Source organism: Manihot esculenta, chromosome 9 (assembly GCF_001659605.2).
Source record: "Manihot esculenta cultivar AM560-2 chromosome 9, M.esculenta_v8, whole genome shotgun sequence".
In the NCBI taxonomy this organism is placed as follows: domain Eukaryota; kingdom Viridiplantae; phylum Streptophyta; class Magnoliopsida; order Malpighiales; family Euphorbiaceae; genus Manihot; species Manihot esculenta.
Genome location: NC_035169.2, coordinates 13,122,737 through 13,137,036, shown reverse-complemented (window position 1 = coordinate 13,137,036; position 14,300 = coordinate 13,122,737). Strand labels below are relative to the sequence as shown.

The 14,300-nt window shown below is 33.8% G+C and overlaps 1 long non-coding RNA gene and 1 pseudogene across 3 annotated transcripts in view; both read right to left on the bottom strand.

Annotated features, from left to right (window-relative positions):
* The window catches only part of LOC122724613, a 67,497-nt pseudogene that overhangs the window by 34,177 nt on the left and 19,020 nt on the right, over positions 1–14,300 (bottom strand). Inside the window, exons 4-12 of the transcript XR_006352072.1 lie at positions 4,764–5,149; positions 4,562–4,619; positions 4,157–4,478; positions 3,819–4,064; positions 3,614–3,712; positions 3,420–3,452; positions 3,117–3,302; positions 2,786–2,980; positions 2,592–2,667 (exon numbers count right to left, since the gene is read on the bottom strand). The product of XR_006352072.1 is annotated as a potassium channel AKT1-like (transcript). The remainder of the gene's footprint in view (positions 1–2,591; positions 2,668–2,785; positions 2,981–3,116; positions 3,303–3,419; positions 3,453–3,613; positions 3,713–3,818; positions 4,065–4,156; positions 4,479–4,561; positions 4,620–4,763; positions 5,150–14,300) is intronic.
* On the bottom strand, positions 490–2,116 carry LOC122724614. 2 transcript variants are annotated; one of them, XR_006352074.1, is made up of 3 exons: positions 1,700–2,116; positions 883–1,622; positions 490–795 (listed from the first exon to the last, which is right to left on the bottom strand). It is a non-coding gene; the product is annotated as an uncharacterized LOC122724614 (long non-coding RNA). The 2 variants fall into 2 exon arrangements; XR_006352073.1 differs by having other exon boundaries at positions 883–2,116.

Here is a 14,300-nt window from a genome sequence, read left to right as displayed (position 1 = left end):
ATAAGTTGTAGTGTTTAAATGGATAATAGGTCAAGTTAAAAAGATTTTTAAAAATTTATATGTGAACAAATTAATTTAACTCTATGTGAATTTTCTTTGGTTAATTTGACTCTCAGAATTTTGTCTCTAATATATATATATATATATGCATAAAATTATTTTTAAAATAAATAAAACTAGAAATTTTATTGAAAAAATAAAATTGAGCCCTTGATTGAAATTTTTATATCCGCCACTGGCGAGAACTATCCATAGAAATAGAGAGAACTCCAGCAGTGAGTTCTCAATTTATGTAGATATCACCAAGTGAGAAGCTTTTCTACTCTTATTTGTTGATTGCTTTTAAAGCTCTCTGCGATCCTTGACAATGGTTCGTATGTTTCTATTGCAGCCTTGAGCAGCTAAAGAGCTCAAGGACTTGAAGAATGCAGTTATAGGTGAGAATGGAGATAACTCAAATGCAACCTTTCACCTTGAAAAGCATATTGATATCACTATTATAATTTTAGTTGTATTTTTTAATTGTATAATAATTTATTATCGTTGTCTTAAACTTATTTTTGTAATAGTGTAATTTCTAGCAAAGAATTAAAAACTTTTTACAATCACTTCTGGTTGGGATATCACTAATGGGCATATGCCCATAATCAAGAAGATACCTACATCAGTACTCTGGGGATATTTTGCTTATATGGCCATTGATAGTCTTCCTGTGAGCTGGTTATGGGAAAGGCTGATGCTGCTTTTCATTATTCCTAGCCGGCGATACAGGAGAGTTATAAGTTTTCTCAATGCCTGTTTGTAAGATCCAAAGCTATTAGGTATTTTGACACTTCTGCTATTTAGGAGACATAAAAACTGAAAATCTTTCCCCTGGCTTACCTTCATGAGTTGGATGCTGCTGAATATGAGGAAATTGATGGAGCTCCTAAACGTAGTCACAGTCTCTCATTCAAGGTACATGGTCTCATTGTCTTTATGGCTGATTCTCAGCTGCTCTTGAAAATGCAGGATGTGATTCTGGAACATTTGGCGGACAGCTGCCTGCTGCTAGCTAGATTAGCTAGCATTTCAGATTGCAACAGTACTTCATTGAACTTCAAATTCTGGAACATTTGTTAGGACCAAAATTTGAATGCCTTGTGTGTTGGCAGGAATCAATGGAGAATGATGATAATTCTGACAATTCTGGATAAGGTAAATATTTACTAATAAAGATTATGGCTAACAGGTTGCCAGATCTTTCATAGCATAATTAAATAGAAGCAGAATGAGACTTCTGCATTAAAAAAACAACCGGTTCTCATCTGCCCATTTCTTCATATGACTCCTAGCTTTCTCTAACTGAGCGCGGGAGTTCACAGTTGGTGACTTGGTTATGGTGAAGCTATTACCAGAGCAGCTGAGATTCCTTCGCAACCTTGACAAAAGATTAGTCCGGAAGTATGAAGGACCAGTACCAGTAGTTGCCAAGATTGGACCAGCCGCTTACAGGATCGAACCTCCGAAGTGGATGACAGTCCACCCAGTATTTCACGTCAGCAAATTGAAGCCCTATTATGCCGATGAGTCAAATGCAAGCCGTAACACGGCATCACGACCAGCTGTAACCCGCGCACCACCTGTCAATCAAGGAGTGGAAGAAATCTTAGCGGAACGAATCGTCCAGTCTGCCAGGCGTCCACCACACATAGAGTACCTTGTCAAGTGGAACGGCCTTGGTGTTGAAGAAACTAGTTGGGAGAAAGAGTCAAGTCTACAGGCATACGCACACAAGATAGAGGACTTCATTAACGCTCAGTCGACGAGGACGTCGACCATTTAAGGGGGGAGTGACTAGTTGGCCACCAGCAAGGGCTGGGCCCGACTGGCCACCGTAGGCTTGTTGAGTCCCTGGATTGTGCCTTCTCTTCTTGCAGGTGTTCCCCCTGTCTGCAAGTTGGGAATGGGTCGTTGACATGATTGTGTAATGACTATTTTGCCCCTGGAATAAAATAAGTAGCCCATTCAGTAAATCTCTGTGCTTGGTTGCTTGTTGATGTGCTTGTATTGCTATAATTGCCTGATCATGATATTTTCATATGATAACTGTGGTATTTCCCGTTTTTACGAGAATGGGGCACGAGGTCCTAACCTTTACGTTCCTTTTGTCCAGGTGAACGCGTAGAGAGCTTGGCTGACTTGGCTTGGAAAGAGTTCAAACCAAGTGCCACACGGTTCCAGGCTAGTGTCAAAATCTGAAACCGTGACAATTGCAGTTCACTTTATAAAACTTTCCCGAAATGAGATTGGACGGAGCATGCCTTCCACATATTACGTGGACCAGCTAGCTTTTCTGGATAAAGTATTAGAAGGTCAACTCCAATCATTTTCTACTGATTTCTTACCAAATAAAGAAAGGAGATAGTTGCAAAGTCAACAAACCGACAACTGATTGGAATATAATTGTACATCACAATCAGCAATCCATGCTAGCCAAACAATGTGGGAGGAGAGAATAAAAAAAGTTGAATTTGTGAAAATAAAAGCTATGGAAAATGATTTAAACGCAACTGCACTTATCATGGATTCAGCATTAGAATAGAAATTACCTTTACAGTTAGGATCTGCCCCATAATCCAGCAAAAGAAGCACACAGTTTTCGCTTCCCTTTGATGCAGCTATATGCTAATAGACATAATGTTTTGGAGAGCAGAGAGGATAGAGATAGAGAGAGCATCAGTAATATAGAGAAAACACATTAATATGGGGAAAGGAAATGGTTACAAGTTTCACTTTCACATACCAGAGCCGACCTCCCATTGTTGTCTGATTCATTTGGATCCAATCCCCTTTTTAACAACTGATGTAACAAGGAATCGTCACCCCTAAGTGCAGCGAAACATAGACTGAGAGGTAGGTCCATTCTACCGCGAGCTAGCATGTTCTCTGTCTCATGCAAAACTCCCTCCATAAGTGGGTCCTTTTGTTCTTTCAAATGCTGCCCCACCGCAGAAGTATAAAACATTAGAAAAGTTCACAAGCAAATACAAGCTAACTTTTTGGAAACCTCCATGTTTAAAGAAAGGTTGGTATTCATGGATTCAATTTCACCGGGTTGATTTGCATCTACTGACCTGAAGGAGGTTATTCATGATTATGGTCCCATCTCCAACATTGGCCTGAACAATGTTCAAGAATGTAGTACGGTTCAGTCTTAGTAGCTGGCTCAATCTTTTGGTGCGCACAGTAAAAAGCTGTGGCCTATAATAAAGCACCCCAATCTCACCACAAAGCTCACCACTTTTTGCTTGCCCAACAACCTGCAATGATCCAACATAATTTCTTCATTAGAAAATGAATTATAAAACTACAATCTTGATGCCATAAGTATTTTCTTTTAAGAAAAATACTTTTGGAGATTTTCAAGCAGGACTTGCCTGTTCACCTCCACTTCTGTAAACAAGAAGATCCTGTTAAAAAATTCAGCAATTAGAGACCTCAATTTGATAAACTTTACTTAAAATTGTACATATTATTTTTTGATGGAATATGTGCCTCTACTAGCAACAGAGTGGACCTAACTTCAGTTTCAAGTTGCACATAGGTAAAAATTTAGGGAAAGTGTCTTTACCACGGCGCCAGTAACAAGTATATAGAAGTCTGTTGGTGCTTCATTCTGCAAAATGACATCTTCTTTGGGGGGAAAATACTCAGCTTTCATCTCCGAAACCTTTGGAATTCATTTGCAGAAAAAAAAAAACAAACACAAACATCTATTTAACGAATTTATTATACAAATCAAGTACTAAAGTAACACAAATTTTTGGGTGAATTACCAGTTGGAAAAGTAAGTCATTGGAAACCCCACGAAATAAGTACACCCTGTCCAGGAGTGAGTAAAAGAGATAATGTGAAATGCTAGAACGAATTGCTTTTGGAAGGGAATCAAGAGTTTCTTGCTGCTGAAGTCCTTCTGAATCAGTCCTGAACTTCAAACATAGATGTGCAAGCATCTGATCTTGCAGGCGCAGAGGCAGTTGGTTCCTCTGAGCAAAACTCGAAGCTGCTTGTATGGCATCTCGCTGGGAATTTCGAAAATACAGGGGAATCTATGAATAATGAATTCATGAATTGGAGAGCATGATTACCATTTCAATGAATAAGGATTACTCACAAATCTTCTAGTTCGACTGGTCCCATGAACAACCAAATTGGTCATATTTCCAATCAAATATGCTGTCAATCCAAGGTTAATAGAGCATATAGAAGATGTCAAAGATCATCTCCCTTGTATTCACAGGATGGAGATCACCATAACCAACAGTTGTTAAAGTAGTAATAGACCAGTACATTGAAGTCACATATCGGATCCATACACTCTGTTGAAGAAAATTGTCCCCCAAAGATGCTCCAATCCACGTCTTTTCAGGGTTAGGATAACGAGCAGCAATAAGATAATAAAAGCATCCAGCAGAGTGAACTGCGAAAAGAGTGACCTACAGAGAGCATCACATACTAATAAGATCGAATAACTGGAATTGTAATTCATACTGAAACCATGCTTGACTTGAATACTTACACAAATAAGTTTGGCACATCGAACCCAGAAGTAATTATAGTTCCTATCCTTCTCCAATCTGTTAAAAGAAATTATATTGCTGAAGTTACTAACACTTATAACAAATAATAAAACACTTACTTCACGGCTGCATCAAACTGACAATGCCCAAAATTTTCAGTTTGGTTAAAGTGCAAAGCTACCTGAGGGAGAAACCTTTTACCTGGAAAATAGAGCACTAACTCTTCGAAGTCGCCAAAGGCGAAGCATGTTGAACAAGCCATATGACTGGAATGGTTTAGGGGAGATCTTCCGAGCAAGTTCAGATGGGATTGTGGATATGAAATCAAAAACAAACCAGGACCTAGTATACTTCCAAGCAATCTTTTTCGGATCGTCCACAAGTAAGTAGGTCGTCTTGTCGAGGTAAGCCACAATGAACGTAAGAACAATGTCTATAGCAAAGAATCCATTTACAACATTATCAGCAATGGAGAGTGGTCCCTCAGGTTTCTTGAGAAATCCAAATTCAAAGGGCGATACCCAAGCTGTATAGATGACCAGAACAACAAGAAAAGTCTCCCATATTCTGCAAGATTCAATTAAAGCCTTAAGCTAATTTTAGAACACTTGTTCCTTATTCTCTACAACTACTATACATTTTTATGCCACAGAAAATGCAAAATAAGTGAAATTGCAAGTAGATAAAACTCTGCTGCTGATTGCTTACTATCTGAAATCATTCCAGAAATGCAATACAAGTCAAAGCCCAATGTTTCCCCAAGTTCCATTATTTTCTATTTTGACATCAAAAAGTGGGGAAAAAAATATAAAATTTGCAAATGGGCATTGCATAAAGTGGAAAAGAAAGCAAAAAACATATAATAAAAGTACCTGAAGAAAGCTATCTTTACCAGTCAAACCAGAAGATTTGCAGGGCCTCCAATTAGGTGTATCTCTGGTATGACTGGGCGACAATTCAACAAAATCATCCTAACCCACTAAAAATTTACTATTAGATCTCTCTCTTTTAGACTAGGATTCCCAGTATTTCAAACCCATGTGAAGAACCACCAAAAAAGTTCAAAATAAGTTAACAATATCTTTGATTGCCAAAGAATAATCAACCAGGAAAAGGGCCATCATGTTTGGCTAAGAATCTAAGCAAATAATCAAGTAACATAGAACTCTCAGAAAAAAAGTTAAATCTGATAGTTCCAGCAAATGGTGAAGGAAGATTCAGAAAGGCTTAAATTGATTCCGAAGATTTCAGAAACCAACCTTGTCCACCCGACTCCCAAACTCCCACCCAGAAAAAAAAAATAGATAAAAAATATATTTACTGATAGAAAAACCAGGAGACCCTTTTCCAGCAGACAAGGTTAAGAGAAAAAAAACAAAAGAAAACAAGAAAAGAGCAAAAGGAAGTTGAAACAAAATGCACAGAAACAGGTAATTACAGCAATAAACACAAAATGACAAAGAAGAACTTTGAAATCCCCCACCCCACCAAGAAGAACCCAGAAAGATAAAGAAAAATAAAGTCTTCGATCTATTGCTTGTAAAATAAATTTTACTATTATATATGTCACTTTTTAAAATCAGTCATTTGAAGGATTTTGAAAAATTAAAATTTTAATTTTAGCTGTTCCCAATACTTTGAAATTTTACATATTTTATTTTAATGAATTTTTATAAAAAAAAATATTATATATGTAATAATTAAATTTTATCTAAAACACTTATTACCATCAAATTCGCAAATAATATCTATTGACAAAGTTTCACCCTTTGCTGGCACGGAGAGTCACGTCGGTGCCAACTTCTCTTCTAATTGACTGTTTAAGAGAGTAATTTTGACTCATTAATTACGGGATTTCAAGAAAATCGCTTGTATTTCATAAATATCTTTGTGGAGAATTAGAATTGCCACATTAAAAAGGAAAAGTAATATTATACGAAATTTCAAATACTCACACTATATTATTATTTATTATTATTGATGTTATAAGCTTTATATTTCTAAGAATATAAATTAGTAAAATAAAAAAAATATCGAGTGAATTTATTTTAGTAATTTTTTCAATATTTAATAGAAATATTGAATAAATAATTAAATAGGTTATTAAAAAAATAATATATTTGATTATATAGTTATATAGTGAATTGAATAGAATTTAAATATTATTAAAATATATGAGATGATAGAGTTATATTGTAGGATGTGAAATATTGAATGGATTAGAAATTATAAAATAAAATATAAAATTCTAATGGATAAAAATAATAATTTAATACGAATAATATTTCATTGTAATTAGAATTCTAGCAGTTTATTAGGAGTTTAAAGTAAATTGAGATTCGAGTTTAATATATTTTAAAATAAATTATATTTTAGTTTTTAAATTTTAATATAATTAATAGATCGATCCATGACCAATTGCCATGATCTAGCCTATTTCACCTACTCATGGCTCTCCTTTTTTTCATTTCTCTTGTATTATAATATATATAAAATTCCTCCTTTTAATTATAAACAACACAAAAAACAAATATATTTTTTGAGTACATTGTCGCTATAATAGAATTTTTCTATACCTTACGACTGATGTCTCTAGTATTTTATTTTAAAAGGATATAAACTTTTATTAGAAGTCACTTCATAGTAATTAGAAACTTTTCATGATACAAATGCATCACATATAAGGCATCTACCATATCCTAGCAGATTCTTAAAAGTGATGCACACAATTTCCAATCAAATGCTCCAATGTCCATAATGTAATCTGCAGTTTACAATACACACATTTGCAGCATTGAATAGATTATCGCAATCACGACTTTAGACTATCACCTCTATCTTCTAATACATGTTGAATGTCAAATAAATTTCTTAGCCAATTTACAAAAACCTATAGTAGAGTTATATCCTGACCTTAATTTATAAGGTATATACATTTGCTTATACTTGTTCCTTCTCCTTAATACCTAGAACGACCTAAACGTTAGCTCTAATACCACTAACTGCAACACTCCTATAAGGTTATTTAACTAACCGAAATGGAGATGTCACGTTCCGTGGTGCTTCTCTTATTTTTTGAATTAACTATTATCATGTATTTCATTACATTTTTTGCTACCTAAAATACTCTAGAGTTTCCTTTCTAAACTGGTTCTAATTCCATCTATGAATAATAAAATTTCACTTCAATGAACTCTCAACCTTTAACCCCCAAACGTCATTCAATCACAAACACAATTTTCAACTTAGATCAACTCTTCTAATAATTATACCAAAATAAAACTCTTCTCATGCAATATTAATTACAACCCACATATCTATTATGTACATGCCATATTTGTACAATTTTCATTATGTTAAGTCTCAATAGTGAGAAAGGAATCGCGAATGAGTGTGTCTTGTTTAGTAATATTTTTTCGGGCCAATGGCATAAATATTCCAAATCTTTGAGGATTTTAAATTTTAATCCAAAAGTTTTTTCCTAACAAAAATTTGGCAGTCTCCTCTATATATTGGTCCTCATTCCATCTGTCAATAATAAAATTTCAATTAAGTGAACTCTCAATCTTAACTTTCCCAAACTTCCTTCAACCACAAACAATTTTCAACTCAAATCAACACTTCATAGATACCAAGTGTCAACAATGAGAAAGGAATAATGGATTGAGTGACCATATTATTTATTAATATATTTTTGGATAATGGCATAAAAAATTTAAACCTTTAAGGATTTTTTGCATTTTAATTAAAAAGATTTTACTTGCTACAATAACTTAGAATTTAAAAACATTTAGCGATTCAATTCAAATTTGAAATGTAAGTAGGAGAGCATTTGCCGGTGGCTAAAGTAACGTTCCATCTGTATTTTTTTATTACTTAACGGTGGATCATACGCTACACATTGAATAACCAATGTGAGAAATTAACTGCCAGTTAATGGTAAAAATCCAAGTTTGGTGTTTAACTAACCTGACTTAAAGTCAAATTTGGAAATTGTTGCCGGAACAGTTCAACTATGCTTTTCCTAAGCGAAGCAACGCTATAGTCTCCAACATCTAGAGAGCTCAAATCATAGCCGTCTCACAACCTAGGATCCTTAGTCATCAGCACCACCGCCGGTGCAGTCTGTGCTACGTGAGTGACCTTTCGCTCCTAAATTACTGTCAACATTGTCTTCATATCAAATTTACCTATGGACACCACCGTCGCTCCCATAGTTAAAGCCCTCACGAAATAACATAAACCATAAACATGAAAATAAGGCAAAAGGAAGTTGCAGCTGCCATCCAGGTCGTGTAAACCTCATGACTTACAACCACTATACATGTGAAATTTCGATGAGTCAAAACCACTCCATCAACTCGACCAGTAGTCCGTGAGGATAGAGAATCATCACAGGGTCCAATCGGTAAACCTTCCCTCGAGTACGATTGTTTTGAGATTAGGAATTATACGAGCAGCATTCGACGTTACGAACACAATTACACGTATTGACAGCTGAATTTGGTGGAGAATCTCATGTTTAAAGATAATTGATTCTTAAGGAGACCTAACGACACCGAGAGAGAAGATACAGAAATAAAGAATCGAAAGGTGAATAGAGTTAGGAGAAACAACAAAGGCAATATCTACTCTTCCGAAGCCAAAATGGTGGTGAAGCGAGAAGTCTAATTTTTTGTGCGAAGGACGAAGTCGGGAAAATAAATTTGACAGAGAGTGACGGCATCGAAGAGAGCGTTTTATGTTTTTCTACACCAATTAAGAATTTTAACTTAACTAACCAAGGATTAATATCTCACCTTGGTTATCCAAGGTGTAGCGCAGTGTCCACCGTCAAGTAATAAAAAAATAAAATATAGCCTGCTACCGATAGATGCTTCCCCACTTTCAATTCAAATTTGGAAAGAATCGCCAAATATTTTTAAATCTTAATTCATTGTGCCAAGAAATAAAATTTTGGATTTTTTATGCCATTATCCTTTTTTCTTCAAGCAACAATTTAATTTAGTCTGCTAGTGAATGAGGATTTGGGGTAGCTGCGACACTTCGTCTATGCCTTATAACTTCTAATGCCAACTTACGTTTTATATCTAGACTGTGACACTGCCTTTCAAGTGTTGTTTTATATCATAAATTACACCTATTGGCATGCCAATTGCCGTTTTTTTGACAAGCTTTCCAAGTTATTCATTTTAGGTACTTCAGTATGCTCCTACTCTATGTTATAGTCAAGTTTTGGCAATATTAAGGGTCTAATTCACTCATGGTCTCTTTATGAAAATTGCTCTCCTATATCTTAGCTAATTCAGTGATTTCTTTTGTGGCTTTACTTTTATCTATAATCTTATAAATATTATTATTTGCATGCTAATTATTTTAGTCATACTAAACTTATTAAATTTTCATTAAGTAATTTATTCGACGTGAAAATCTATTAATATGGCTTGAATATACATCGCTGCTATTTGCTAATTAAAGTCTTAACATTTATTATCTTTGGACCGCACCCGAAGGCTGCCTACGTACCTCCAATAGAGGATCAGGTCTACGTAGCTCTTAACAATAGATAATAACATAAAGTTTATACTAACATAATTTATTCTAGCTAATAATCAACCACATTATCACATTATATCTAGAATCAAGTAAATAACTAAGGAAACATAAATAATTATATTTTCATAGCTATATTTTGCACAATATTATTAAGAAACTAGATATCAATATTCAAAACATGTATATATATATATATATATATACACACAAATTTATATATAAACAAATATCAATATAACTCATCAATAATAATTACTTGTACCGATTAAAGCGTTTAAAATCTAAGTATAATACCAATATAGATAACAACTAAACCTTTAATAAACAATAACTATCTAAACTAACCCCTTAATCATACCTACCATCTTATAACTATCACTTATTTTATGTGTGTATTCTTCTTGTATCTTCAATCCACTTTTACATAATGTTTAGCTAATTAATCTTTCTTTAAAACCCTTCGATTTTGTATTATGATAATTCAAATTTATTTCCCTAAAAGGTTATGACTATGTTTCGATATCAAACAATCGTTACACTAAAAAGTGAACAAGAAGATTGGTCACTGACATGTTCTAGCCTATTTCACCTACTCATGGCTCTCCCTTTTTTCATTTCTCTTGTATTATAATATATATAAAATGCCTCCTTTTAATTACAAACAACACAAAAAACAAATATGTTTTTCGAGTACATTGTCGCTATCATAGAATTTTTCTATACCTTATTGCTGATGTCTCTAGTATTTTATTTTAAAAGGATATAAACTTTTATTAGAAGTCACTTCATAGTAATTAGAAACTTGTCATGAAACAACTGCATCAGATATAAGGCATCTACCATATCCTAGCAGATTCTTAAAAGTGATGCACAAACTTTCCAATCAATGCTCCAATGTACATAATGTAATCTGCAGCTTACAATACACACATTTGCAGCATTGAATAGATTATTGCGATCACGACTTTTATCTTCTAATACATGTTGAATGTCAAATAACATTCTTAGCCAACTTAAAAAAACCTATAGTAGAGTTATATCCTGACCTTAACTTATAAGGTATATACATTTGCTTATACTTGTTCCTTCTCCTTAATACCTAGAACGGCCTAAATGTTAGCTCTAATACCACTAACTGCAACACTCCTATAAGGTTATTTAACTAACCGAAATGGAGATGTCACGTTTCGTGGTGCTTCTCTTATTTTTTCAATTAACTATTATCATGTATTTCATGATATTTTTTCCTACCGAAAATACTCTAGAGTCTCCTTTCTAAACTGGTTCTAATTCCATCTATGAATAATAAAATTTCACTTCAATGAACTCTCAACCTTTAACCCCCAAACGTCATTCAATCACAAACACAATTTTCAACTCAGATAAACTCTTCTAATAATTATACCAAAATAAAACTCTTCTCATGCAATATTAATTACAACCCACATATCTATTATGTACATGCCATATTTGTACAATTTTCTATATGTCAAGTCTCAATAGTGAGAAAGGAATCGCGAATGAGTGTTTCTTGTTTAGTAATATTTTTTCGGAGCAATGGGATAAATATTCCAAATCTTTGAGGATTTTAAATTTTAATCCAAAGGTTTTTTCCTATGGAAAATTCGGCAGCGTCTCCTCTATATATTGGTCCTCATTCCATCTGTGAATGATAAAATTTCAATTCAGTGGACTCTCAATCTTAACTTTCCTAAACTTCCTTCAACCACAAACACAATTTTCAAATCAAATCAACACTTCAAAGATACCAAGTGTCAACAATGAGAAAGGAATAATGGATTGAGTGACCACATTATTTATTAATATATTTTTGGATAATGGCATAAAAAATTTAAACCTTTAAAGATTTTTTGCATTTTAATTAAAAAGATTTTACTTGCTACAATAACTTAGAATTTAAAAACATTTAGCGATTCAATTCAAATTTGAAATGTAAGTGGGAGAGCATTTGCCGGTGGCTAAAGTAACGTTCCATCTGTATTTTTTTATTACTTAACGGTGGATCATACGCTACACATTGAATAACCAATGTGAGAAATTAACTGCCAGTTAATGGTAAAAATCCAAGCTTGGTGTTTAACTAACCTGACTTAAAGTCAAATTTGGAAATTGTTGCCGGAACAGTTCAACTATGCTTTTCCTAAGCGAAGCAACGCTATAGTCTCCAACATCTAGAGAGCTCAAATCAAAGCCGTCTCACAACCTAGGATCCTTAGTCATCAGCACCACCGCCGGTGCAGTCTGTGCTACGTGAGTGACCTTTCGCTCCTAAATTACTGTCAACATTGTCTTCATATCAAATTTACCTATGGACACCACCGTCGCTCCCATAGTTAAAGCCCTCACGAAATAACATAAACCATAAACATGAAAATAAGGCAAAAGGAAGTTGCAGCTGCCATCCAGGTCGTGTAAACCTCATGACTTACAGCCACTATACATGTGAAATTTCGATGAGTCAAAACCACTCCATCAACTCGACCAGTAGTCCGTGAGGATAGAGAATCATCGCAGGGTCCAATCGGTAAACCTTCCCTCGAGTACGATTTTTTTGAGATTAGGAATTATACGAGCAGCATTCGACGTTACGAACACAATTACAGGTATTGACAGCTGAATTTGGTGGAGAATCTCATGTTTAAAGATAATTGATTCTTAAGGAGACCTAACGACACCGAGAGAGAAGATACAGAAATAAAGAATCGAAAGGTGAATAGAGTTAGGAGAAAGAACAAAGGCAATATCTACTTTTCTGAAGCCAAAATGGTGGTGAAGCGAGAAGTCTAATTTTTTGTGCGAAGGACGAAGTCGGGAAAATAAATTCGACAGGGAGTGACGGCATCGAAGAGAGCGTTTTATGTTTTTCTACACCAATTAAGAATTTTAACTTAACTAACCAAGGATTAATATCTCACCTTGGTTATCCAAGGTGTAGCGTAGTGTCCACCGTCAAGTAATAAAAAAATACAATATGGCCTGCTACCGATAGATGCTCCCCCACTTTCAATTCAAATTTGGAAAGAATCGCCAAATATTTTTAAATCTTAATTCATTGTGCCAAGAAATAAAATTTTGGATTTTTTATGCCATTATCCTTTTTTCTTCAAGCAACAATTTAATTTAGTCTGCTAGTGAATGAGGATTTGGGGTAGCTGCGACACTTCGTCTATGCCTTATAACTTCTAATGCCAACTTACGTTTTATATCTAGACTGTGACACTGCCTTTCAAGTGTTGTTTTATATCATAAATTACACCTATTGGCATGCCAATTGCCGTTTTTTTGACAAGCTTTCCAAGTTATTCATTTTAGGTACTTCAGTATGCTCCTACTCTATGTTATAGTCAAGTTTTGGCAATATTAAGGGTCTAATTCACTCATGGTCTCTTTATGAAAATTGCTCTCCTATATCTTAGCTAATTCAGTGATTTCTTTTGTGGCTTTACTTTTATCTATAATCTTATAAATATTATTATTTGCATGCTAATTATTTTAGTCATACTAAACTTATTAAATTTTCATTAAGTAATTTATTCGACGTGAAAATCTATTAATATGGCTTGAATATACATCGCTGCTATTTGCTAATTAAAGTCTTAACATTTATTATCTTTGGACCGCACCCGAAGGCTGCCTACGTACCTCCAATAGAGGATCAGGTCTACGTAGCTCTTAACAATAGATAATAACATAAAGTTTATACTAACATAATTTATTCTAGCTAATAATCAACCACATTATCACATTATATCTAGAATCAAGTAAATAACTAAGGAAACATAAATAATTATATTTTCATAGCTATATTTTGCACAATATTATTAAGAAACTAGATATCAATATTCAAAACATGTATATATATATATATATATACACACAAATTTATATATAAACAAATATCAATATAACTCATCAATAATAATTACTTGTACCGATTAAAGCGTTTAAAATCTAAGTATAATACCAATATAGATAACAACTAAACCTTTAATAAACAATAACTATCTAAACTAACCCCTTAATCATACCTACCATCTTATAACTATCACTTATTTTATGTGTGTATTCTTCTTGTATCTTCAATCCACTTTTACATAATGTTTAGCTAATTAATCTTTCTTTAAAACCCTTCGATTTTGTATTATGATAATTCAAATTTAT